The sequence below is a fragment of the Chroicocephalus ridibundus genome, chromosome 14, assembly GCF_963924245.1.
Source record: "Chroicocephalus ridibundus chromosome 14, bChrRid1.1, whole genome shotgun sequence".
In the NCBI taxonomy this organism is placed as follows: Eukaryota; Metazoa; Chordata; class Aves; order Charadriiformes; family Laridae; genus Chroicocephalus; species Chroicocephalus ridibundus.
The window spans coordinates 9,542,696-9,569,314 of NC_086297.1; the positions used below are offsets into that span (position 1 = coordinate 9,542,696).

General features: G+C 47.6%; 1 protein-coding gene across 10 annotated transcripts in view; it reads right to left on the reverse strand.

Moving 5' to 3' along the window:
- TNRC6C (trinucleotide repeat containing adaptor 6C) overlaps positions 1 to 26,619 on the reverse strand; it is a 322,756-nt gene that overhangs the window by 90,304 nt on the left and 205,833 nt on the right. The window contains exon 1 of one of the 10 annotated variants that reach the window (XM_063351806.1): positions 11,622 to 13,260. The exons of the other annotated variants lie outside the window; for them this stretch is intronic. The gene's annotated coding sequence lies outside the window, so the exon portion shown is untranslated. Of the gene's footprint in view, positions 1 to 11,621; positions 13,261 to 26,619 lie in introns of those variants that run through there. 10 annotated transcript variants of the gene reach the window in all.

Sequence of the window (26,619 nt, forward strand, 5' to 3'; positions counted from 1 at the left end):
ATTGTTCCCAGAGACAGACAGCGTACTAATGAGAGTACTGGAGTCCAAACGGGAATGTTTCGTGAGATGTACACTACATCTTCATTACTACGTAGCACAGACTAATGTAAATGGAGTTGCAGAGCAGAACTGTTGGTGCAGAGGACTTGGTAGCCACACTATCCCCGTTTCAAGTTACTTTATTACTTGAGACTAGCTCCAGTCTGCTCCCATGTACCGAACGCTGACTTGCAGCAGGAAAGCATTAACTGCACCCTTGGAGCGCATCATCCAGTGAAGTTTTATTTAAAAGGAATCCAACTGTGGCACTCCAAGACCACTCCATGATGACAATCAAAGCACAGCAGGTGAGGACAATCAGAAGGTCTGCTTAAACATCAAACTCTCGGTCCAAATCAACACGCTACTGCAGATGATCCTATAGGGTGTGAAGCTGCTGCCAACACAAGTACGCCACCTCTTCTGTGAAGGTGTTGCTCTCCACAGTGCAGGCTTATTTATGTATATAAAAGCTCAACTCCGGGACAACTTAAGCAGTTAGTAGGAAAAACTGGGCATGGGCTAGAACACTGTACACAAAACCTCACTCTTGTTTACATTTCAGGCACAAACCACATCAGAATTTGCTTCCTCAGTCTGCTGACAACATCCCAGCAGACCTCAAGTATCCCATCATGTGCACCACACAGGCTATGCAAGGACCAAGGAAAAAAAAAAAAAAACAAACAAAAAAACCCAAAAACACACCCCAAAAAAAGCTTGCATTACATTCACCACTCAAAGCAGGCTATAAACAGCAAGAAACATGCTATGAACAACATCTCTCTCCAAGCAAACACAGACCGACTCCTCTCTTGGAAAATTAAGCTACAGACTGTGAACAGTGCAGATAACTAGATTTGCACTCACAGTGCTGCCTCCCTCCCAAGCCTGATGATATTTACCAGCAGTAGATGTAGCATCTGGTCCAGAGCTCTTCCCCAGTCTTCCCGGGACATAATACATACAGGAAAACAGCTTCGGAATCCAGTATCTCAGCAAGAGTGCAGCATGTTTGTCTCTCCCCAGATACTACATTTGCTATTTTGGTTTCTGAAAATATTTTAGACCAGAGCCCTGTGCCAACAGACGAAAAGCCCCACACTGACAAATTGTTCAACTAAATATCACCAGTTAACTGACCTAGAGGCAGAACGAACCTATGGACAGGTTTCTGGCTCAAAGCCGTACTTGAAGAGCGTGTCAGAGGAGCGCTGCTTCCTGGGGCAGCTGCATAGGGATATTGCAAAGCAGGAGGCCAGGAAACAGGAACAGGAGCAACAGCTCTACAGGATGTTTTGCCAGGTAGCACAGCCCCTGGGCTCCCAGAACTGACCACTCCCAGGGACAGAGGCTGGAGGAGCCGGTCAGTGCATTGTCACCTGTCTGCCAGTAACAGGGTCAGAAGGGACAACACGAGCTGGAGGACACAGCCAGCAACACCATTTCCGTGTAGCATCCCTCCACACCCTTCAACAAAGCACAGCTAAACCTTTATGTTTCTTGGTTTAAAAAAAAAAAAAAAAAAAGGCAAGTTTGTGTAACTAAAAGGATGTGCCATTTTCCCTGTAGGGATTTCCAACACCCCTAGTCTTCCTTTCCCCCCTTCTATCACAGTCACATGCCAGCACTTGATTATTTCTGAGCCCAATCACTCTGTTATAAGCAGGTGAAAGCATACTCAAATCGCTTACTGCAGGAGCTGAAGACCAGGCTGGTGCTCTCACACAGGTCAAGCTAGATGAAACAGCCTACAGGATCAAAAAGTAGGCAGCAGAATTTATGCTGAAGACAATTATGTTTCTGGTGCTGCTCTTGGGCTTATTCTGGGGAAAAGGTGGGGCCAACACATCTTCAACAAAAGACACCCAGCTTACAGCAGGCATAACTACACACGTTCATTGCCACATTCACAAGTGGCTCCAGTGTGATTAAAAAGGCTCAGGAAGGTGAGGTCTGGAAGAAATCCTCTCCTTTAGGTAGAGTTCCTGCCACAGGCACAGTAGAAAAACGCACATGCACTTCCCTCGCTCCTACCCACAGCCAGGGAAACTGTACCAGACAAGTCTAAGAATAACACCAACACGTGCCAGCAGCACAGTGAGCAGCAGCGGACATGTTACCAGACGTGCACGTCACAACTTAAATACAGACCTGCATATCCAAGATGACCTCCTGAGCTCCCTTCCAGCCTGAGTTTTCCTATGATATTAAAGTTGTTTCACAGATGAGTGGCAGAAGGCTGCCGAAACCAGCCCTTAGGAAGATGGCATCCTAGACAGCGAATGGGCCTCTGCCATCTCCCTACCAGGGTCTCCAGGTCTCAGCTCAGATGCACAAGCAGTGAGGAGGTGCAGGACACTGCTGCAGCCCCAACTCGAGAGGCTCATGGAGACAGACGTGGATGGTGGAGTAAAAGGTTAGTGGCCTCACAGGGAATCCTCCCTGTGTCTCAAGATCTAGAATTAGAAAAAAAATACTGACACCATTCCCCATGCTGTAAAGCTAAGAACGGTACTCCAGAGTACAAGCCCTGCCGGCATCACCACCAGGAGTAAGGGCATACACAGTACAAATGGCATAAGGGATCTATGAGGTGCACAAAAGCCAGGCGAGGGTATGCTGAGTGTAAAGAACAAGAAGCTCTGCACACATGCTGCATTGAAAAGCTCTAGTTTCACTATATGGGCATATACCACCTTATTATACCTGCTCCCAGGTACAGACTTAAGTTAGGTGAACACATGGCTCCTGACATAACAAGGCAAGATAAGATGAAAAAGGGAAAACAGATGTCAATAGAACTCCCTGCTGTAGGAACCAGAAATTTAAAAAATTTCAAGGGAATATGAAGATGGAAACTTATGTTTTTGCAAAATATTTATTCTTTTAAAAGGTTTCAGAATACACAAACCCATAATTTCCTTATGCATTTTTAAATTTGCTGGGTGAGCTCACTGAACATTCAAGTTGTTGTCTTCAAGTTTTCCAAATACCATTCTATTTAAAGGCACTGTGAATAGGGAATTCAATTTATCAAATGAATGAAAGAAGAATTCTTAGCAGGAACCCTGGTGAGCTAATCAAGAGTCACAATAAAATGTCAGGGGTCCTGGAATTCTCTGCAGGAGGTTAACACCAAATTTGATCTGAGTCAAGGAAGACAAAACATACTATAACTAATAAACTGTACTAAAAGTTGTGCACTGCAAATATGTGAAAATTTGCACACAAATTAAGAAGATCTACTTAATTGTTTTGTGCACTTTTTATATATTTTTAGTGTTTAACTACAAAAATCAAAACACTGCCCACCATGATCATTTCATTCAACTTAAAGATAATACATTTTGAAGCAATTTAGTTTTTGTTCCATTGCATCTTCAGCTGCAATGCTGTTTTGAAAATCAATATAGCAGCATAACTCAAGCAAGATAAACCCTTACATTGCTCTGTACCCATGCTTCAGCTGGAAACAGAATCCACAAAATTCAGGAAGACTTTAATTCTATCATCCAAAATTACGGAAACAGAAAGGCCCAAGCCAGCACCTCTCCCTCCACAAATCTACCAGAGTTTAAAAGATTAACTCTGCATTGCTGACATCAAGTTTCAAAGTCCTCTGTTCCCCCACTTCACTTTCCATAGTAAAAGCATCTTGACGTCAATTCCTTCCAATAATAAATTAGAATATCAGAGCCACCATCGGAAGAATGGGCCACCATCCATTTTTCAACTTAGTAAATGAATAGCATCCCCATAGGGGGAGGAGAGATGAGGAAAGGAAATAGCCATAAATGATCTTGCGGGACAGAAAGACAACCAGTTGCAGTAAATACCACTTTGGAAATCAATTTATGGTCAATTATGATCTTAGTAATAACTATTTTATGCCTTCAGTTAGTCCATGAAATGCCGCTGGGAGCAAATATTCTCAGAAATATATCCAAAACGTCTCCAAGTATGTTATCCGATCAGTAGATGCAGACAAAATTCCAGAAAGATCAGATCTTGTCTGGATGTCAATAGAGGGACAGGAACGAGGGGGATCACAATTTCAATGCAGCTGGGCTATCAGTGTTGCAATATCATCCAGAAAAAGCACATAATATCTATCAGTCTGGGTTATTTGCTTCAAAAGCATAAGGTTTTGTTGTCACTGTAATATTCCACCTAGAAATTTGTGAAGAACATTTCATCTTCATAAATGCAAGAAAAAATTCAATTTGAGGGTCTTTAAGCAAATCGTTATGTAAGCATCCATCCGATAACACAACCAATTCAATTATTACACGTAAGTGTGGCAACACCGTATAGACTGACATCACTACAGAACACTGCTGGTGCTCAAGGAGACTTAACTTGGATCGTTCTTTTCAAAAGTGAAGGATTTCTAAAAGTTTGATTAGAAGAATAGAAATAGTAAAAATCACACATTCACCAAGCTCCAGTAAGTCCCATGTAATAACATATTTCACCTGAAACAGTGCTATTTTTACAGAGACTCTCCTCCTCAATAGCAGCAATTCTATTACTGTGACAGACCTAATTTAGTTCCACACCTGGATCAGACAGCTATATTTTATGATGATCATACTAGAAAATATGAAATAGTATTTAAATTGCCACCACCAGGCTCTTCGCCTTCCATATCAGAAGATGATGCATTTTCCATATTTTTAAAAGGCTTAAAAAGATTAACATATACCTCTTCATAGTTTATATCAGCTAATGTTACACAAAGAGAAATCAAATAGTTTCATAAGCAGGAAAATGAAGAGGTATGTTAAGAACAGATGTGACCAGCACTGTTATGCCAATAGGTTATTTTTAACTAACAGCAATTTTTGCAGCATCACAAAACGAGGCACATTACTGCACATTTACAGCATTACAGCCATAACACCATAAAGAGACAAGAATGATTAGATTTGCAGAGATTTAACATCTTTTGTTACACAAGCCAAGCAGTAAGAGACAAACTTTCAACTGGAGCATCCAGTTCAAAGCTGAAATGTGGAAAAAAATTCAGACAACACAAACATTGGAAGCAATTCTCCTGTACTAAGTCAGTTTGTGCAATTGATTAAAAACACGGAGAGAAGAGCGAAGCTGAAACCTACAGGAAGAACAATGTTAGCAGAGGGATAATGAGCAATCCTACTTTAGACTGGCTTTGGTAATACACTGTGTAAAGAGTCCCACTTGATTTACATACACTCCATCAGCATACGTTTGCAGGGCTACTCGAGTTTTTAACTTCACATTTCATATGAAATATCATCTTCAATGCTATTGTGAACATACTTTGAGTTCAAGCAAAAACCTTACAAGCAATGCCAAAGACGACCTTTTGTGGTCTTTTATTAATGACCTTGTAGGAAAAGATGGTAAAATGGCAGTCAGCACATTATGCATCTCTACAGTTGGGGGTTTTTTTGTTTGGTTGGTTTTGTTTTTTTCATTCTCATTCAACTGTTTCTTTTTTCTAGAATGGTTTGTGTTAAAGCACTGGGCTGATGCTCTTTTGCTTACCAGTTAACAGCTACTGTTTAAAAACAAGCATCTCTATTGTAAGCACCAATGACGTTAGCATCAGCCATGAAATCATTTCGGAATTCTGAAGAACTAAAAGACCTGAGAGTCCAAGACTATCCGAGTACAGCTGAAAAGCAAACTGACTCAACGCAGATATCTGTCTGAGCTTAAAATAGACTTGGCAGAAGTCAGTTTGAACTAACAATCGATATGTGTACAGCCTGACCACCCAGAACGGTATCCAAGCCACTCCAAGGACTCTGTATCCCTCAAACAAAACAAAAAGCTCTTCCACTTCTCATCGGGAAGTATTGCAAATACAGTACCGGAGAGAAAACTGTCAACTTCAAGCAGGCAACACACAGACAGAACACAGGAAGAGAAAAGAGGAATAGGAAGGAAAACAGCTCATCTAAGAAAAAACAGATTTGCCGTTCCAGGAGATTGTTCTTGACCAACATCATAACAAAGGCACTCCCCACTATCCCTCCAGAAAGCCATCATGGGAAAACATGCATAGACTCCATTAACAAGATGCTAGGAGGGAAAAAGAAAAAAAGAAGATTAAAAAAAAGAATGGATCTGCCTCAGGAAAACGCCCATGGGCAGACACTAAACACTTCATAGCCCACGGTGTTTTTTTCTGCTTGCGGTGGAAGGGGGGTGGGTGTTATCTTTTCCTAAATGAGCCTATAGCTGGTAGTCGCATGATAACTATTTTGAGGCCTAAAACCATATTTTTCTCTGGGGCTTAATTACCACAAAGGATGCCAATCGATTTGACAAGTCAATTTTTCTCCCAGATAAAAAAAATAAAATAAAGAAATCTCACACTCTATCAATTCAGAGCTTACAGCTAAAAAAGCCCAAACAGCCGGGGGATAAATATTAGCTATTTTGAATACAATGCAATAAGCAATTGCTAACATTTCTCTAAAACACAGAATTTCCCGATTGAAATCTAAGTAAATGTGCATCTAGCTTGCAATTTTTTAAATGGATGTACATTTCAAAACACAGAAAAAGCAAGCTGCAGATAGCTGTTTATTACAAATGACTTCCACCTCCATAGCCCTCAAAGGCAAACTATAAAGCTGTGTGCAAAGCTAGACAATCTGGGCACCCAGCCATAAAACATCACTGCTGCAGCACAGATAACTGTTCTCACTCTCAAGCCATCCTTGGCTGCAAACCCACGGGGAAGAGCTCCAGAAAGCAAACCTCACTACCGTCAAAGCTTCTAATATTTTATGAGCTTGAATTACAACTACATTCAAGACCTCAACATTGAAAAATTACAGTGGTGATTCACACCCAGGGCTAAGACCAAAACTAACTCAGATTTTGATGCTTGGTACCCTGAACCATGAGACTTAAGAACAGCTAGTCGTTTTACAGATGTCTTCAGTGAAAGAAGCCTTTATATTGGGATGTAGAGAGAGACGTTACATTTTTTAAAAAAAAGACAAAAGAATCAGATGCATATTTGAAAGTACTGCTACATTTGCCTCAAGTGCTACAATCTTAAAGAGCACTGTAACTACTCTACGCAAAACCGGACAGTTTGTTATTACGATCAAATTCAGACATTTTTATCTTGTACATGAGATGTTAAAACATATTAGTGATGAGGTAGGAAGCTGCACAAATGAACTTCCAGAAAACAGTTGTAACTGTGTGCGAGAATCCACAGTGAAGTTAATCAAGATTAAGTAATGATAAAACAAGCATAAGTACAGCTATGTCTGGTAATTAAGATATAAAACTAAGCCGTACTTTTGGTAGACCATTTTCCTAAATAGCTCAGATTCCTAAAGGAAGATCAAGTAATACCTTGATTCCTCTGCTTTCATACATTAAGAACAACCATCTGTCATTTTACCACTAGCATTTACCAGTGAAGAGACTGAGCAGAGCGCATAGATCATTTCGTAATGCAATTTACTGTCACTTCTAGATCATCTCCCCATTCAATAAAGTATACTCCTAAATACTATTTGCCCTGGCTGATATCTTCATAATACAGCTGAAAACCTCAAGCCATTATCACTAGAAGGCATCAGGTGATCCTAAATTGGCTAGACTGCAGCATCACAGGCATTTAAGAGGTTTCCTTATCATTCATCTTTAATACTAAGGGATCCACAGGCTCCTACCTGCAGCTTCTAGGCCAAAGGGAAACCTTCTAATGGTATTACCATTATCTTGTAATCTGAATTTTAAACAATTAAAACAATAGCACCTTTGTGTTGCACATCTCTACTGTAACCAAAGATGATAAATTCTTCATCAGTTCTCCCATTCAAAGTCTTATATAAAGCACTGATTTTTTTAAAAAGAAGCAATATGCATTCTACATTTATTTTGCTATACCTCCAAAGAGAAGCAGCACAGTAACAGGCACTGAGATACAAGTAATCAACACAGACTATTTTGTTTACTTGGGAAAGGTTTGGCCGTTTTATTTTTAAATCTGCCATTCTCATAGTCAATACTATCTAGCAATTCTTTCCAAATGAAAGCCTCTTTTTGCTAAAGCAAAGGATGGCTCCACCCCTGACCTCCTCCTTCAGCTTGTTTTGGAAAGGGGCCAGATGACAGCATTTGGAAAAGCGCATGTTTATCTCGGCAAGGCCAGCTGCTAAGTTAACATATTACCCGTTCCCACATACGCCAGTCTTGGTTAAGTCTTAACAGTTAAAACTGAAAGTAAACGCCGCTATTAGGCTTTTAATAACAAACTTAACACGAAAGAGAAAAGGTGTCTACATCGCATACAGCATCCGAACGGACTGTAAAAACGTCGGTCATTTTGAGTTAACAGCAGGCAGTAAATCCCTTACACGAATAAAATTTACTGGCCTTTCTGAATGAAGTGAATGAAAAACAGAAAAATAAGAGGTTTTATTTCTAGCCTAATTTAAAGCTATACTTTCTACAAGGTTGCCATTCAGCAACAGTTTGCTTCAAGAGACACAAAGATTATATTATAGCCCCTGCTTGACAAAACCTTTAACTTGACCCTGCTTTATTGTTACTCCAGCTGGGCAAGGTATGAAACTTGGGAGCTTTGAGAACTTCAACAAAGAATCTTCAGGTTAAAATTACTCTTATCCCCAATTATGTTATGCCTCATATTAAGGAAATTTCACCCTATTATTTTTCCAAGTCTCAAAAAGCTCCTTCAAACAAAAAAAGAACAGAATTACTTTCCTTCCCTTAAGCATCAGCGAAAGATCACAAAAGTCATCAAAAGCATAGCTTGTTATTTTGATAGGGAAGACGAACTCCAGAATAAAAGAAATTTAAAACCTAGAGAGGTGGATTTTTCATCCATCCCACTAAGCCTCAGCAGGCTTTGCAATAGCAGATGAGGTAAACCTCGTCCTATTCACAGGTGATAGAAGGCAGATTTTGAAAGATGCAAAGATCCCAGATCAAGAGGGTGAACCCTGAAGTCACCAAGTGCTTCTTAACACCGAATCTCAAGGCCCAGGGCAGTATCCCAGAGTAAATTCCATGACAGCCTGGACTAGCACAGGAACAGCACAGAGCAAGGCTCCCCACAAGTCCATTCCTAGGAAGTGGGACTGATGCCCTGCATCCATGACAGCCTAATTACAAAATAATCCATGTACTGTAACAGATGTAACAGCACACATAAACCAACAGTGTATAATACACTACTCACTTCAAGCCAGCTTTTAGCCTGATGCATACCAATACTTAAATTTGTCAATACGAGAATCCACACATAGAGAATAGAAACATTAATAAATCCTAAGTATTTTATACTGCAAGGCGGAGGAGCTCTAAACAGTTTGGTCTGCCCTGTTTTTTTTCATTACTAGAAAAAAAGTGTTTAGTCAAAAGTACGCAAAAATGCCTAAAATACAGCCCCTATTAAGACACATGGCTCTTGGCCTGAGCCCAGCGCTGCTCCAGAGGCTCCAGCAGTTTTCCCGATGGCAGTCCCTGTCCCCAGGGCTGAACCCAGACCTGTTTCACTGCACAACCCAGGGCCAGGCAGGCCACTTCCAGTCAGGAAAGATACATCCTCCTTTGAAGATAAGGACAAAGCAACGCAAGGCATTATTACACTACTGCTAGTCCCCTTCAACAGTCATGTCCACTAAAAAACGTGCAAATTAATCTGATTTACTACAGCTTTCTTCATAGACTCAGTAAGTCACAGTCCCAGAAGCAGCAAGGTTAACAAATGCCCGTGCATAACACAGCCTCTGTAATCTCACCCCAAAAAGCGCTATTAGTCCTACAAATTAACGAACAAGCCTCCCACAGGCTACAGGCGTTTTTCTCACCAGTTGTACAAAACCCGACATTAATGCTTTAACGTTCTGGAAATCGTTCCAGAAGCCGGAGCAGAAACAACAGTGCATCCGGGGGCAGGTTCCTCAGCACCATTTTGAGTTCGCAAATAACACACTGAAGTCGCCAGAGAGATATCCCAGGGCTTTCTGAATTTGAAGAACCGCAATTATGGAAAACGATGTGATTTGCTAAGCACAGGCTGCACCCACCACAAGTCACCCATTACTTCCTTGGAAAACATACGGGGGAAGCAGTGAGAATCTGTATGTACCTTTCCACTACTTTCTTCAAGCGATAAAAAGTAATACCCCGTAGGAAACTACATTTTAATTGTCAGTCGTAGGTCAATCCAAAAAAACCCACCCGCCGTATGTAATAAGGGCAGGATTTAAAGGACGTGACTTTCTTCCGAAGCAATACCCCAGAGCAGCGAGTGCAGATGTTCTCCTGCTCCTCCACACTCGCATTGTCCTCAGGTCCACAGAGCACCGCCAACATCCACCTGATTTAAAGCTCTGCATCATCAAGCAGCCCACTAACAGCGGGATTTATTGGCTTTTTAATTACCTTAACCGGTCTGATGTCCAGAGTAAATCTCAGTATATAAATTAGCGTAAATCGTCAGATGCATACATATGCATAGGAGAGGAAAAATATGCAACAGACATGGTATGACGTACTATAGATTATTTCTAAATTTAAACTGGCTATCGTATTAATTGAACAAGTATCTTCCCACAGATGCACTCAAGTTTTAGCAGAAAATAAAGCAGCCACAAAGTATGACTAGCAGTATTATATTTAATGGGAAAAGAGGGAGAAAAAAACACAATTGCGTTCAATAAATCCCATAATTGGACCTTCAACTAATTACATATTAAGAAGATTAACCTTTGACACAAACTTGTGATACAAACAAAAGATTCAAACAATTAATAAACTTCCAGTGCTTCAGGATTTCTCAGGTTAACAACTGAACCCTCCCCATTTTCTTCCCCCTCAGCCTTGCAGTTAAAACTATAAATTCTGTTCAATATTCTCTCTCCCACCGGACGACATTTCAGGTTTAGACGAAGATCTCTCTCTGAATACTCAGGAGAAAATTACAGTAGTTCCCCATAATATCATTACGGGTGGGGGAAAGAAAGAAAAAAAACGGATCTCGAGACCTTAACTTTTAACAGAAAAGCAGCCACGAAGGACAAAGCTGGAGCCTCATCTGCTCAGCACTGCTGACCATCCCCACACCACTCATTTTCCAGACTTGGGATCATTTCCAACACGCCCTGCAATAATTTTCACACGTGTAATTTATAAAGCAAGTGCACACGGTCATGTCTGCAACACAAGCGGTCAACAAATGGCACTTCTGTTCGCTATTTTGCCCACAACTGCTATCTGAACTGAGAAAATGTTCTCAGTTCAGAAATTCAGAAAAATACCGAATTAATTCTAGCGTGTAAAAAAAAAAATATTTCCGCAAGTTCTTTAAAGCAAAAAAAAAAAAAAACGATATCTGATAAACATAAATGGATTTTGAAGTGTTCCGTGGTGTTACTTGATTCACTGACTAACAAGCAGTGGAAAAAAAAAAATAATTAAAAATCCGGTTTAGACTTGTGAGAAAAGGAGGTATGCATTGGCTTAGCAAGTCTCTTCCACTGCTAACTTCTACCATGCCCACATTAAGGGAGGTTATCACCCCTTCTTACCTTTTAGTCTTTTCTTTATGGGGCTCTTTGGCAGCTTTCGATTCAGTCTTGCTGTAAGGAAACAAGTGAGTATTTTGTCTACCGTGTAGGGGTCTTTCTGACGTGTTCCTTTCTTATTTTAATGCTTCTTTTTTTTTTTGTAAGTGTACCCGTAATTTCACGAATGTGAATACGAAAAAAATCTCACACGGCCAAAAAAAATTAAGGTTTTTTTTGTTGTTGTTGTCGTTTGTTTACCCCCCTCAAAAAAAAAAAAGTCTGCCACACAGGAGAAGAAAAAAACCAACAGATCAACAGGAAAACACTATCCAAGTAGAAAAGCAAAGAGCTTCAGTGTTATCCAGCCCAGAGAAGTGCAGCAAAAGCAGGTCCAATTCCAAAACAAGCTTTTGATTTCCAGTGAAGCAAAAAAAAAAAAAAAAAACCAAGACCAAGAAACCAAGACAAAATACACCTTACGGTCCCCAGCTAGATTTTTGCACGAGTGTGTCTTAAATACAAGCTTGCTTTTATGTGTTGCAGCAAAACCCACGAAAGCCAGGATTTGGAGTTGATCGGGATGAGTTCTCGTGTGTGTGTCTTGATGGGTTCTCAGTCCACATGGAGGAGCATCTGAGGGTTTGTTTTTGTTGTTTTTAAAAGTGCAAATTAAAAAGAGAAACTGGGACCCAGCAAATAGTTTTTAAGATGGATCCCCCCCTTTAAAAAAAAAAAAGAAAAATAAAACAAAACACCACCAAACCACGGAGCCACGGGGGGATGCGGAGTCTCACATGGGGCTCCGGGCAGGAGGAGGATCCCGCCGGGTCTCGGGGCGCTCCGAGGAGGGGCGGCGGACCCGCAGCAGTCTCTCGGGGGAGGAGGATCCGCGTCGCTCTGGCAGGGACCCCGGCGGCGCGATCCGGCCGTCTCTGGGGCGGGAGGAGGAGGATCCAGCAGCCGCTCTGGCAGGAAGGAGCGAGCGCGGGGAGGGGACCCGAGGAGGAGGATCCAGCAAAGTCTTTCACGGAGGGTGTGGGGTGGGAGGCGACGGGGGGAGCGGGGGAAACCCAACAGTCTCGTCTGCCTCGCTCGCCCGGGGGATCCGGGGGCAGGAGGAGAGTGATCCCGCGGGCTCTCTCCCTCTCCTCCGGAGGGATCCGGCAGGCTCTCCGGGCCGGGGAGGGGGGGGCGAGGCTGCGGCAGCGGAGCCCCTTGCCGTGGGGCAGGGACCCCGGTGGGGAGGCGGGAGGAGGCCGGGGGCCGAGGCGGCAGCGTCTCCCCAAGGGGGGGCTGCAGCAGCCGCGCCTGGGGCAGAGTCGCTCAGTCAGCCGGGCTGAGGGGGAAGGGGTGAGGGGGGGGGGCCCGCAGCGCCTCTCGTCGTCTCTCCCGCTCGCTCTCGCCTCGTCCGCTCGCAGGCAGGCTTCAGTTTCAGTGCTGCCGGGCCGCTCCCCCGCTCCTCCGCGCCGCCGCCGCCGCCGCTGCCGCTACCGCCACCGCCAGGGAGGCCGCCGCCGCCGCCGTCCTCGGGAGCAGAGCTGCTGCCGCCGCGGCCATTTTGTTGCTAACTGACAAGAGCCCCGCCAGGCAGCGCGAGACCGCGGGGAGGCTTCGCCGCGCGCTCCCCCCTCCCCTCCCCGCGCTGACCTCAAACAGGAAGTCTACCCCCCCCCCCCCTCCTCCGCCTCCGCCCCTCCAGCCCGCGCGCGGCCACGTGACAGGGGAGCCCCCGCCACATGCAAATGAGCGCGGCGGCCGGAGCCAAAGAGCGGCGAGGCCGCGCGCTCGCTGGCCACGCCCCCTCCCCCCGCCGCGGCGGCGCGCGCTGTGTGGGGGGGGGCGGCGGGAGAGCGGCTCCCCCCCCCCAGCAAAGGGGTGCAGAGGGGTTCACCCCCCCGCGCAAACGGGTGTCGGTGCGCTCACATCCACCCCCCCTCGCAAATGAATGTCGGTGCGTTCACCCCCCCTCCCCGTGCAAACGGGTGTCGGTGCATTCACACAGCCCGCGGGGGGGCCGGGAGAGCGGCCACCCCCCCCCCAACCAAAGGGTACAGAGGGGCTTCGCACCGCCCCGTGCAAACTGGTGAAGGTGCTTCACACGCCTCCTTCCCCCCCGCAAATGAGCGTCGGTGCATTCACACGCCCCGCGGGGGGGGGGGGGGGAGGGGGGGGCGGCGGGAGAGCGGCCATCTCCCCCCCCCCGCAAAGGGGTGCAGAGGGACTTCACACGCACACCCCGTGCAAATGAGGGACGGTGCATTTAAAACACCCCCCCGTGCAAACGGATGTCGGTGCATTCACCACACACCCCCCCCCCCCGTGCAAATGAGGGTCGGTGCGTTCACACGCCCCGCGGGGGAGGCGGGGGGGAGACGGGAGAGCGACCGCCTCCCCCTCGCAAAGGGGTGCAGAGGGGCTTCACCCCCCCCACCGCGAAGGGCTGTCGGCGCATTCCCCACCCCACGCAAATGAGTGGCGCTTCTTCACCACCACCACCCCCCCCTTGCAAATGAGTGTCTGTGTTTTAACCATCCCTCCCCCCGTGCAAACGACTGTGCATTCACACACCCCCCCGTGCAAACGACTGTGCATTCACACACCCCCCCGTGCAAACGACCGTGCATTCACACCCCCACCCCGTGCAAACGACTGTGCATTCACACACCCCCCCCCGTGCAAACGGCCGTCGATGGTCGATGCATTCACACCACGCACACCCCCCCGTGCAAACCAGTGTCGGTGCATTCACCCCCCCGTGCAAAAAAGCCCCAGGCTGCACAAACCCCAGCGTGGCGGGGGCGGGTAGGGGGGGGTGAAACAGGGTCCTGCTGCACCCCCTGGGCCCACATCCCACCAGAAGCACCCCCAGTACCCCCCCCCCCATGGATATATACACCCCTATGGATACATACACTTGGGACAGACTATACCTGTACCTACAGGCATGGCCCGGCCCTTCAACGCGCTCTGCGAGCCCCCCCCGGGGCCAGGCTGAACACCCCCCCCCCCCGCCCCCCGGCCAGCCATCGGGAGCAGGGAGGGCTGCACATCCCTTACCAAGGTGCCTACCAAAAATAATTCCAATATTTTACATTTTCCAAAGCAGGGAACGGCTGGGGATCGTGTGCCTGGGCGAGGGGAGGGGGGAACGTCACGTTTCAGGGGGACTGGCTCGCCACCGCCCCCCCCCCCCAACAATAACCACATTAATCGTGCGCAGGTTTGAGGAGAAAGCCGGGATCTACTCTCCCGAGTACCACGGGAAGAGCGGAATGCAAAAATGAGTCTTTTTTTTTTTTTTTTTTTTTTTTTTTTTGCTAAAAATTGTTGCGTCTGGGTCTTTCAGCAGATCCTCTCCGGCTCTCGCTCCTCTCCCGCTTCCTCTCCTCCTTCCGCAGCCAACGTTTCGGGAACTGCGAGGAAATCTAAAGCCCCAATCGTTATTTGCGCAGGCCGTTCCACTTAAATATTAATTGAGTGTGGGTTCCAGAGCAGGGCGTTTACTATTGCGAGTGGGACGAGACTCACACACGCACAAACAGTGGGAGATGGGGGAAAATAAGAAAAAAAAAAAAATACAGTCCTAGTCTGATTTTTATTCAGATTTGTGAACCAAAGCCACCCTGCCCGCTCTGGCAACTGGGCAAGCGCCAGCAGGAGCCCCGAGTTCCTTGACCACTGGAGGGAGCCCATATTGTGCCAGAATCCAACAGAATATATCCAACAGAAGACCCAAAAAAAAAAAAAAAATCAGATCGTTGTAGTCAGAACAAAGTGTCTTCTCCAGGTCAGACCATGATCTACATATACGCGAAATGTTATAAAAATCGGATTTAAATGCCCCATTTGTACTTCATCAGCACAAAGAAAGGGAAAAATTATTATGAACAAGGCTTTTTTTTTTTTTTTCCCTGCTATGTTTTGAGTGTCCGTCTGGCACCTTTTCCCAGGAGTGAATCCAGCCACCACGACGGTGGCAGAGCTGGAGTAGAGCGAAGATGCCCTTGTGCTCCTTGGCTCGTGCAACCCCGAGAGCAGCACCGGAGCCGGCAGCTCCCCATCTCCCTCCTCTTCCTTAAATGTAGGTCAGCACCTATAGACTCCTTCCCACAAAGACCTCCCCAGAGCAGCGGGAGGTTGCCACACTGCCGCTTTCGAAAGAGATTTTGCTCTTCTGCTAAAAGCCACCAACCCCCAAAGAAGTCGAACAGATAAAAGCCAAGCGTGCCTTTTTCGCCTGCGTATGGGGACGAGCATCCTCATCCTCACCATCCACCCGGCCGGAGGCTGCCCTCCACCGACCGCTCTGCCTGGCCATGGCACAAAGGAACCATTCCTGGTCAAACGGGGCCCGAAATTACGGGGTTTTTTTGTGAACGCGCAAATATTTGTAATTCAAAACACACTTTTAACACACGAGAATTTCCAAGAATGGCGGGCTCCGCAGGGTGATGCCAAGTTGCTGGAGACCCTGAAATGTCAAAACGGAATAAAACTGCAAGTGATTTGTGTACTAATACGTTTTCTTGGCCCTGGCGAAATTACCACAAAAAGCAGGATGTAACCTCAGCCGCACAGACACAGAGAGCCCCTTGTGTTTGATACCCGTGTTCGAAAATACTATCAGTGACGGGTAAAAACGCATTCTGGTAAACCTGAGCTCTTTTACCACGAAATGCAGGGCTTTATCCAATGCAAATTTGATTTTTTTTCCCCTGAACTGGTCTCCCTCCCGGGTTTTGCCCTCTGCGCGCCCTGGGGGCGTTTGCAGCCCCGGTGCCATGGGCTGCAGCGTTGCAGGGGCTGGTGACCGCTGTCACCACGTACGGTCCATCTGTCCCCCTAACAGCTCCCTTGTCCTGAGCCAAGCCACCATCACAGGACCACGGCTGGGCACAGGCTTCTCCTCGAGGTTTATTTTTCGGAGCTGCTCCGGCACGGGAGCCATCTCTTCAGGCATCCGCTGCTGCCTTTGAACTCTCTCCTTCCCCCCAGCGCTCAGGTGGCCTTTTTTTGGTCACACATGAGTAAGAACAGATGTGATGGAGTGTGAAGGGAAGGGAAAGGGACATACGATGCCAGCGGTTCGTTGCTGGCAGAGGAGGAGGAATTCCTGCGCTTGCACTGCCGCCTCCTAAACCTCAAATTTCCTCCTACGCCCGTGTCTTGGGGAAAGGGCTGCGACCAAAATGTTCACAGGGGGCTGGACATGTCGGATGGATGGACCCGAGTGTGAGGAACCACGCAGATAGGGTGTTTTCTTTGCTGAGAGGGACAAAGCGAAGCTGAGCAGAGGTCTTCACGCAAAGCGTTCCTCCACTGCAGACTTTACACCTCTTGCTTATTTTTCTGTGATCCAACCAAGTGCAAAAGCGGCTCAAACCAGTCCACGAGCACTTCTCACCAAGCAGTAACAAGCACACACAAAATTTGGCTCAAAGCCGGACACCAGCACTAGCCATGCTTTGATGATAAATGCAACCTCATGCCTTGGAGGAGAGGCCGGTCTCTGAGGCTGAAGAGGATGTCCTAAAGCCCAGACAAGGTGAAGCTACACCTCGAAAGCCCTCCTGTGTCTGAGCTGATGCCCAGGGGCAGGGGTTTATGTATGGCCGCACTGGGAGGGCAGGTTCCAGGACACAACGGGCTCTTGGCCAAATTTCCAAAGGAGTTGGGGACGTGCAAGACACTTGTGTTTAGTCCCCTCCCTCTGAAGGACACAAACATCCCTCCTGGCCACCCTACCAACAACTGCATCCTTAGGGTGAATGCTTAAATGAACTTACAGGTCATTCCTTTTATGGAAAAACTCATTTTAATTAACTTATGTTTCTCTCCCCGCATTTTCATGCAAAAAGAATAACTGTTCTTTGCCCACTTGGTGGGAACATGCCCCCACTTGAGACAACCAGCCCCAGGGTGGTTGTATCCAGCTACGAAATGCTTCTCTGTGGCACTGGCCCAGAAGCTGAAGGGACTCCTGAACTGGTACCCCGAGTTCCTCCCCATCTCTGGCACAGACATTTAACATCAGCGAGCCCACTGTGGCAAGCAGCATCACGGGAGCCTGAGAGCCCATCTATTACCCCTGGGTTGGATGAGCTGGTTCCCCTTTTTTTCGTGTAATAACCCATTACTTCAGACACTTGCCCAGAAAACGTAACATCTGGATTCAATTCCCTCCCCCACCTGAGAGTCTCGAACCTGTATTTCCCACGAGAGAGATGTAGCACGATGCTAAACAGCAATCTGGCGCGGGGGAAAACAAGGTATTTTTTATTCTTGCTCTCTGAGCAGAGCTATTGTATAAACAAGAACACAAGTGTCCCGAGGCCAAAAAGCAAGCAAGAAGCGCATGACTCTCTACCCTCCTTGCCACAGCACACACAGCTGCCATAACATGTTCTGCTTATTATCAATACTTGCCTAACATTAAATACATAATCTACCCTGAACAGAGGGGGCAGAGCCCAGGACTTGGCCCTATAGCTCACCCTACAGCTTACCCTATAGCTTACTCAGGGGGAGAATCAGCAACATTTTAGAGGTTGTAACGGGTGAACGCAGCACCCCAAGTTCATTCTAGAGGCTGGAAAAACCTGCAGAGGTGCATCATGCTCCTGATAGTCAAAGTGTTTCCAAAAATAGGTTTCTCTTGCTCAGGTTTTTACCTTCGTGGACAACATTTATTGGTACAAGGGGGCTGGAACAAGCCGAGGGAAGTCACCGCCTGTTCTGCTGGCACAGAGTGCGCTCCTCATCCAGACACAGCTGCAGATGTTTCAGAAAACCCACCACCGAGTGTGCAAAGCCCCAGTAAAATACTGAAGTTGTTGCATCTGGCACTGGCAGGCTGACGGGGGGGACGCCAAGCCAAGTGTCTGTAATAAAAATCCTGCAGCAGAAAGGGGAAAAAAAGCCCGATTACCCAACCTTTCAGTGAACTGGGAAAAAGGTGCCAGCGCTTCTTTGCTGAGAAAGCCTTTCAAAAAAAGGATTTTCAGAGTCTCCTTCAGATTTTTCGATTTTTATCGTCATCCCACACAGAGCCTCACACACGGAAAGCACTGGAGCTGTTTTCCTGGCGCGCTCAAGACGCTTTTGATTTTCCTACCTATTTGCAAGTCTCTTATCCCGATGGAAATAAAGCAGAGTTGGAGGCAGTCCACGAAAAGGTTAATTTGCTGTATATACCAGTCTGACCTTTTTTGACATGGATAGCTCAAACAGCTGCACCAGGATGAAAAACCCAAGGGGTGAAAATTCTTCTGAAACAAGTGGCAGGGAGCAGAATATCTTCTAGCACCCCACCAGCTATCAAAACAGCGGTTAAAGGACTTGGAAATACTTAAGGAAAAAAAGAAAACCAAGTCCTCAGGCCAGACACTGTCCCCTCACCGCCCCTGCAATGCCGGTGGCAGCCAAACAGCATTTCCTGACACAAACAGCAGCTTTCAGTGGGGTTTTGCAGCAGGACACTATAAATGACATATCTGACCTCAAATTCTAGCACTGAAACAAGCCAACGCGTCGGACATGGATCCCCTACACGCCTGGGAGGGGACTCCTTTGTACCCCGCGCGCTGGGAAGCGCAGGGATCACCCTCCCTCCAGCACATGCCGATCCTAGGAGCTCCTCAGGGCAAAGGATGGCAGCCTGGCAAACGCCTACGGCTGCAGCTTGTTTCTAAGCAATTGCTGGGCCCTCTGCTTCGATGTCCAAGGTAAAAATGAGTTGTCGTAGCCCAAGAACCCAGGTGAGACAAAAATAAGATTCTCGAGCGGTTTTCGTGAGACCAGGTAATGGATGCAACGGTAAAAGAGTTTTTCCCAGCGTCCTGGGCAAATTTGACCTCTCTAAAGTCACCGCATATTTTCAGAGGCCCATAACATCCACTTCTTTCTTTCTTTGATTAAGTGGGGATAGCGGCTGCTGCCTTCCATCCCCTTGGTAGCAGAGAACGTTTTGAAGGGGGTTGATGCCAGTATAATGTACATTTACTGCCTGCCTTGGGATCTTTGGGTGAAAAAGCTCTGATGTGATGACTATTATTCCGCACAGACGTACCAGGTATCAACACTTGGGGCTGGATTGTACCTAGGGCGGCTTCTGTATTCTTGACAGAGCTGATATGATTTATCCCTGGGGTGAGGAGGTGGGAGAGAACGAATTGCTTGTGACAGATACTAGTCATGTTGCGTAATGAAGTTTTGCAAGGTGTTCAGAGACAGCAGGACGGGGTCAAATCAGGGAAGGTCACGCCGCTGGAAGCCACAGTCCTGAGTCAAGACCTGGCTTCTCCTCAGAGCCTCTCACTCTGCTCCCCACCCGCTGGCGGAGTGGCTTGGATTGCAAAGAATTTATTGACACCCACCCACCATCCCTAAAGTTTTATGGCAATATAGATCCATTAGAAATCCATTTTACAGGGGTATTAAAATAATGAAGGTGAGAATTAAGAGAGCAGCACGCTCCTTGGAAAACCCACTGATCATAATATACTGCTTCAAAGAAAGTTATCGTGCAGTCCCCTTAAAGAAAGTTATCAATTAGTCACCGTATCAGACATAGGAGAATTGTTCCCTGAAGAGGATTTTAGGAGGAAAGCCATTGACTCAGTGATGAATTTGTCACTAGGGGTTGCATGGCTCCATGGATTAAGATGACATGGCGCAGAGGATTCGAGAGCAGACCGAGAGCCTGGTGACTCCTGAGAGGTTCGGGAAGACTCTTTGTGCTGAACAGGCATCGGTGCGGGGTGAGAAGCCCACACCACTCCCAGGCAGGGTGATGGCACAGTCAGGGAGGAGACGTGACACCAGTGGGACTGTCCAGGTGATGGATCAGAGCTCCCACATGTCCAGCCAGCTCGGGGCACCGGGCAAACACGCTCATCCCTGCCTGTACCTGCCTGCAAAGAGACGCCGCGTTGGCTTGGGGATGCTGCCTCCTGCTTTCCTTCCCCCACATCTCTCCAGACCACCATCCCGTGCTGTGTAAGAGCAAAGCACTACCGATTTTCTGATACAGATGCCCCACTGAAACCAGGGGACATCAGACCTGATGTCAAACACGCGTCGGTCGGCATGTGCCTAGGCGAGATTTGTCCATCCCTGCAGCTGAGCTGCGAAACGCCCTGGGGCAAACCAGAGGACAACAAAAGCCAAAGTCAAAGTATGAAAGAGAATCTGGCATCCGCTGAGGCCAGTGGGAAGACTTTAAAACTACATTTTCATACCCTGCAAGTGCTCTTGCTTTCTGCTCTGTTCATTGCTCCCCTGGCTCCCCAGCGCGTGTGGTGCGTGGACCGACATGCCAATAGACTCCCTCCATCCCAGCTAAAATCTTCATTCCAAATTGCCTACGAGGATTAATTTTTTTTTCCATGTGTTTTTTCATCTCTTCTCCTGCAGGCACTGTGAGAATACAATATTTCCCTACAGGAACATGCTGTGTCCATGCTGGCCCTCTCTTAGAGTAGGGACCAAGTGGTCTGGCCACTGGAGGACATCCCTTCCCTCTACAGACATCCCCTCCACAAGGTGCCGGAGGTTGCCGCATCCTTGAGGATGCCAGTTCAGGTAATGGTGCAGTTACCTGCTGTGCAATTCAGATAACTGAACACGGGCAGAGGAAGGAGCCACAGGGAAATGGCTTTTCTTAGTGCACAAACATCACCTGGTACCATCACATCTCGGCACGATGAGTACACACGAGCCCGTTCCCATCCCGGCAGTCTGGGGGAGGCGGCACATAAGAGAGAGGGTTGTAGCATGAAGAGGTTGGGAATGTTCTCTAAACTTGTGAGAAACCATGGTATTTCTGTGAAATCGGAATAAACTTGCAAAATACATTGTTTTGACCCAAATCTCCATTTTTTTCGATGCAAAAATGGTCTGTGAGCCCAAAGCTGCCCTCCTCTGTGGCTGCATGGCTGCAATGGCTCCTGGGGTGACCCCGGGCGGCCGCCCACTGCCCACTCCTCGCTCGGCTCAGCTGAGCCGCTCAGCAAAGCCCTGACAAATTGCTAAGCTCTCCTGAGATAAATAATCACAAACAAAAATATTTGTGTTTACTGTGGGGATTTGTCTGTGCATAATTATGCATTAGTCATTACGAGGACTACAGGAGAGTTTTACACATGTAAATATGTTCAGTTAATTAGACAGGACTGCTTTTGGTTTGTTTCTTCTCTGCAGCCTGATCCTGAAGTCATCAAACGCTCCCGGATCATGAGTCGGGTTGAATGCGGTACGTGAGGAAAACACTTCTCCCCTTCCCCGTAATGCAGCTCTGGTTATCGATATATATTCCTTTAAAATCCTTCTTGTAGCTTTTCTGTTAAAGCCTCAAGGTGCTTCATGCACAATGCAACGCAACGCAGCCTTCCCACTGTTCTCTCATGTACGTGCCTTCAAGGGGAGAGTCAGATGTATTTCTCAGGTAATACAATATAAGACATTATTTTCTTCTGAAACGTTTTTAAGTGTAGCAGCTTTTAGTAATTTTCTAGCATCTTCTCCTATGTATGACAGAGTCTATTAATGTCATTTGCATGAGAAGTACACAATAAATCATTCATGCACAGTTTAGTACAGGTTAAGTGTAACAGCCTAACAGTGATTTTCTATAAGAAAATCAGAGCAGCTCATCAACTGGTGTAAATCAGCATTGCTCCATCAAAGCTACTGAGTCACACGAACTAATCGCTTGGCCCGGGGGAAAGCTGTAGGCAAAAAGGCAGCAGGGGAAAAACATGATTCCTGCCACACTTGAAGGAGTTTTTAGGAGAGCTTGTCTCCTAAAAAACCTCTCCAAAGCCAAATCCACAAGCGGTGGGGCCAATGCAGCCCGGCTGGTCCAAGGTCTGATCTAGTTGAAGATGTCCCTGCTGACTGCAGGGGGGTTGGATTAGATGGCCTTTAAAGGTCCCTTCCAACCCAACACATTCTGTGATTCTATGATTCTAAGGTCATCAGTGCTTCATTGAAGCCCCTTGGCTGTGCTGTGGGCAGGATCCCGGAGTGTTTTTGGGGAGCCAGCCTGGAGGCAGAGTCAGGGAGCCAAACCTTTGGCTTGCCCTGGCCACCAGGGTGTGAGAAACATCAAATTCCCCAAGAACCTGTGTCTGTCATCTACATGACAGCCTTAAACAACAGCAAAATGGGATTTTAAGACAGTCTGGTGTCCAACCACTTATTGATCTCCAGTTAGTTATCCCCCACGTGTGGACCACTGACCTCATTTGCTAATGGGAGGAGGCCGTTACCTGTCCCTGGGGCAGCAGGGCAAGTCCCTCTGGCAGGAGATGCCACCCGGGGAGGGGGAGATGCCGGCCAGGAAGGAGATGGCAGCTGGGGAAGGGGAGATGCCAGCTGGGGAGGAGATGCCAGCCGGGTAAGGGGAGATGCCAGCTGGGGAGGGGTGACCGCCCTGCTGCACCCGGCGAGGTCCCTTATCTCTGCAAGGGAAAGGAAATTCCTTTGTGGTGATGTGGAATTTGTCACCGGCTCTGGAAATGCGGGCACGAGAGGAGGCCAAGGGGTCCCTGGAGGGGGGTGGTTAAGGCTTTGTGCTGGAAAAAAACCCACATTGTCCTTCACCAGCCCTGATAACTTATCCTCCGTCTGCGGGCGTAGGCACTGAGCATTTCAGCTTTGCTAACGCGGGAGGTGAATACGAGTGCAGCTCTGCTGAAAGATGAAGATCTTTTTCCTCCCCTCCCTTCTTTTTTTTAATTTTTTTTTCCCCCTCTCTATTTTTTTTTTTTCGGTCTGGTTCTTGTTCTGGCTGCGGCGGCGGCATGTGGGACAGAGGCTCATTGTTCCTGCTGCTCAGGAAACACGCTGCAGGACTGATCTTATTAGAGCTGGGGCCATGCCCGGGCCAGCCGGGAGCCGGCACATCCCCGGCGGCTCGGCGCAGAGCAAGAGGCAGCCCCTGTTCCCCGCTGCCTTGGGTCACTTCGGACACTCAGCGTCGCTCGCCCAGGGCCTGATTTTTTGGTTGGAGTTTGAGGGTTTCGCTTGTGCTCGATGCCTTTGAATCGAGCGCCAGGTAGCTGAAGTCGAACAGCAAAATTCAACGTGAAGCTGTAGAGTGCTGCATCCTCTGCGTCGGGAGCAGAGGGGTGCCCTCGCAGGGGTGGCAATACTGCGATGGCAAGGGATGGACATAAACAACTTGCTCGGTTTTAACCCGATTTGCCAAAGAACTGGAGCTCGTGCAATCATGCTGCCAGTTTCTTCCCATTGTCGCCCGCTCATTTGGGAAAACAACATTTACCGCACGACAGAGAAGTCAAGAAAGTGTTAAGTTCCTGCAAATTTTGCGCGTAGGGGGGAAAAAAGATTAGAGGGGGGTGGGGGTCCCCAGCGAGGGGGTGAATGGTTGGCTGTGCTCCTGGTTCCGCTGACAGCCAGCCAGGGAGATGTGGCCCCGGCCCGGCCCGCGCTCACCCAGGGAGATGTGGGTGCAGGCAAGAGATAGGGGCTTATCTCAGATTTGGAGGAAAGGCTTAATTTATCCCACTGGTTCTGGAATAACTTACTCAGAAGTTACCTGAAAGCTCAGAAAAATCAAGCTGATGTCACCCGTGTGGCTGGTGTCCTCCCAGGACATCACCAGCATCGGCAATATTTTAGTCACTGTGATTTTGCTATTAACCGTGATTTCCATCAGGCGGTAAGGGCAGGCAACACAGCACAGTGATTTGGGGATATCTGTGCTCTTTTCGGCTGCTACGTCTCCTGTCCCTCCAAAAGACCCAGCTCATCCACGGGCTGCAAGGAAGGACTGTCCCTTAGAGACTCATTTTTAACACGACAGCTGAAATCTGTCCGGGTTGCTCCACTCTGCCTGATCTCAGCAGAGGTGAATCTTCTACGTGCTCAGGTACTACATGGAAGTTGCACATTCCCAAGCTATTTATTTGTTACTTATAAAGAACATCATTTTGAATGTACTGGCTAAATAAGAATTAATTGTGTTAAAAATTCAGGTTAACGGCTGCTGTAAGAAGTTGTCTTAAGGGAAATAAAAGGGAAAAAAAAATCTCGGGTGCTAACAATTAGAGCAAAACCCTGACATTAGGAGGACTTCGTCTCAGTGGAAGCAGGTTACTCATCTTTTCCAGAAGATACACACATGCATCGCAAAATGTTTATTTTATACTCTCTGAAGTGGTTAATCTACATGCGAAGCAATGAAAAGGTGGCTTATTAGGCTAATTGCTAATAAAAAAAAAAAAAAAAGAAAAAAACCCCCCAGAACTACTGTGAGCAAATATTTAAAAACAGATGCAGAAGGCTGTGAAAACAAACACAATCTCGTTTTTTCCATGAAGTTTTCCCACCAGAAATCACGCAGTTCAAAGAGACGTCCGGTTAATACGGTACCTCCAGGCTCCCGGCGCCGGAGCTGTTCATTAGCCGCTTCGTAATTCTGTGATGCAGAACTGGATTAATGGAAAGGTGACTGGGAAGCCACCGAGGGACCTGCTAATGATACTGCTTCGTCCTTAGAGAAGTCCTCTCTAGCCTTGCCCACGTGCGGCAAAACACACACCATCAGGATACGATGCCACATTATCACAAGAAAACACTTTTGAGAGGGGAAGAAGATGTCATCGCAGAGCGGTGCTGGGAACTGGCGAAACCCAAGATGGAAAAATAATTGCATGCATGTTTTTTAATACAACAGGATTCCCCCAAGCTCATTAAAGCAGATGGAAGTTTTAAAACCTGTATTACTTTAAAAATTAATTTACAGCTGTGGGGCTTGGTGGCCCAGAGAACATTAAAATGATAAATCCGGAAAGGTGATGTGAGCAGAAAGGAGGATTACTTTGGTCACAACATGGCCTCTCGAAGCTAGGGAGGGGAGATGGTACAGCTTTGTTGGCTGCCCAGCGGTTTCCTCTGCTGTGCCGTTCCTGGGCTTAACCCAGATTTTAAAATATTGTATGAAATTATTAAAATTTTCTCCCAAACGACGTGTGATCCAGAAATGATCTCGGTGCCTCTCTGCTTCGTTAGACACAAGTTTATGTGGCAAGGAAGGTGATGTGACCGAACAAACATCTGCTCGCCGGAGCACAGGAAAGCCCCTGCAGAAGCTGGACCCCTGCATGGGTTCGGGTCCCCCTTGGAGGGGCTGAGCGGCTCCGCTGCCACGTTCCCCACCCTGCAGAGAGCCCGATAGACTCAGAAATGCCCTAATTTCCCCTGCTTGGCAGCAGCCTCCCAAGACAAGCCATGCCTGTCTGAAACCACGGCAGCGTGGCAGCGTGCCCGAGGGCTGGGACGGAGGGGAACAGGCTCTTGCATGGCTCCCGGCATGCCAGGTCGGTGCCAGGCAGGGAATCCTTCACCCGGCACAACCATCACCCTCGTCTGGGGCATCCCCGGCCGCGGGAAAGGCCAGGGATGGTGGGACAGAGCGGGGGCAGCTCCACCGAGCCCCGCTGGGGATGGACCATCTTTTTTCCCCACTGTATATTTGCACGATGCCAAGCACCGAGTGCCGGGGTGTGTTAGGTACCGCGGAACAAAGGCTGGAGGCAGGTTGCATTCAGCTCACACCACCTACCTCTGTTTGCTGGGAAGAAAGGAGCCCTTTGTTTGGAAACAGCAGCTACTCCCACAAAAACACGCCCGGGGTGTCTGTGCGTTAAAAAGCCTGCGTTACCCACAAAAGAAATTTTGCACAAAATGGTACCTGTTCCCCCTGGCGGTAACCTAACGGGTGCGCGTATCGTGAGCTGCAGGGCACAGGGAGCAATTCCCAGTTCCCGGCAGGTTTGAGTGTGTGGCCGGGGACGAACTCACATCCCGGGAATGTGCCACTTGGCACGGCCCTGGCACAGCCCACAAAACACACCCATTCCAACCAAAGGTGGGCTACCTGCCGGCAGTTCAGCTGCAGAAACAGGAGCCAGGCTGCAGAGCCAGCCCACACTAACATATCCATAACTCCGACATGCGGCTCGGTGCTGTTCCACGAAGGCACCGCCGCAGA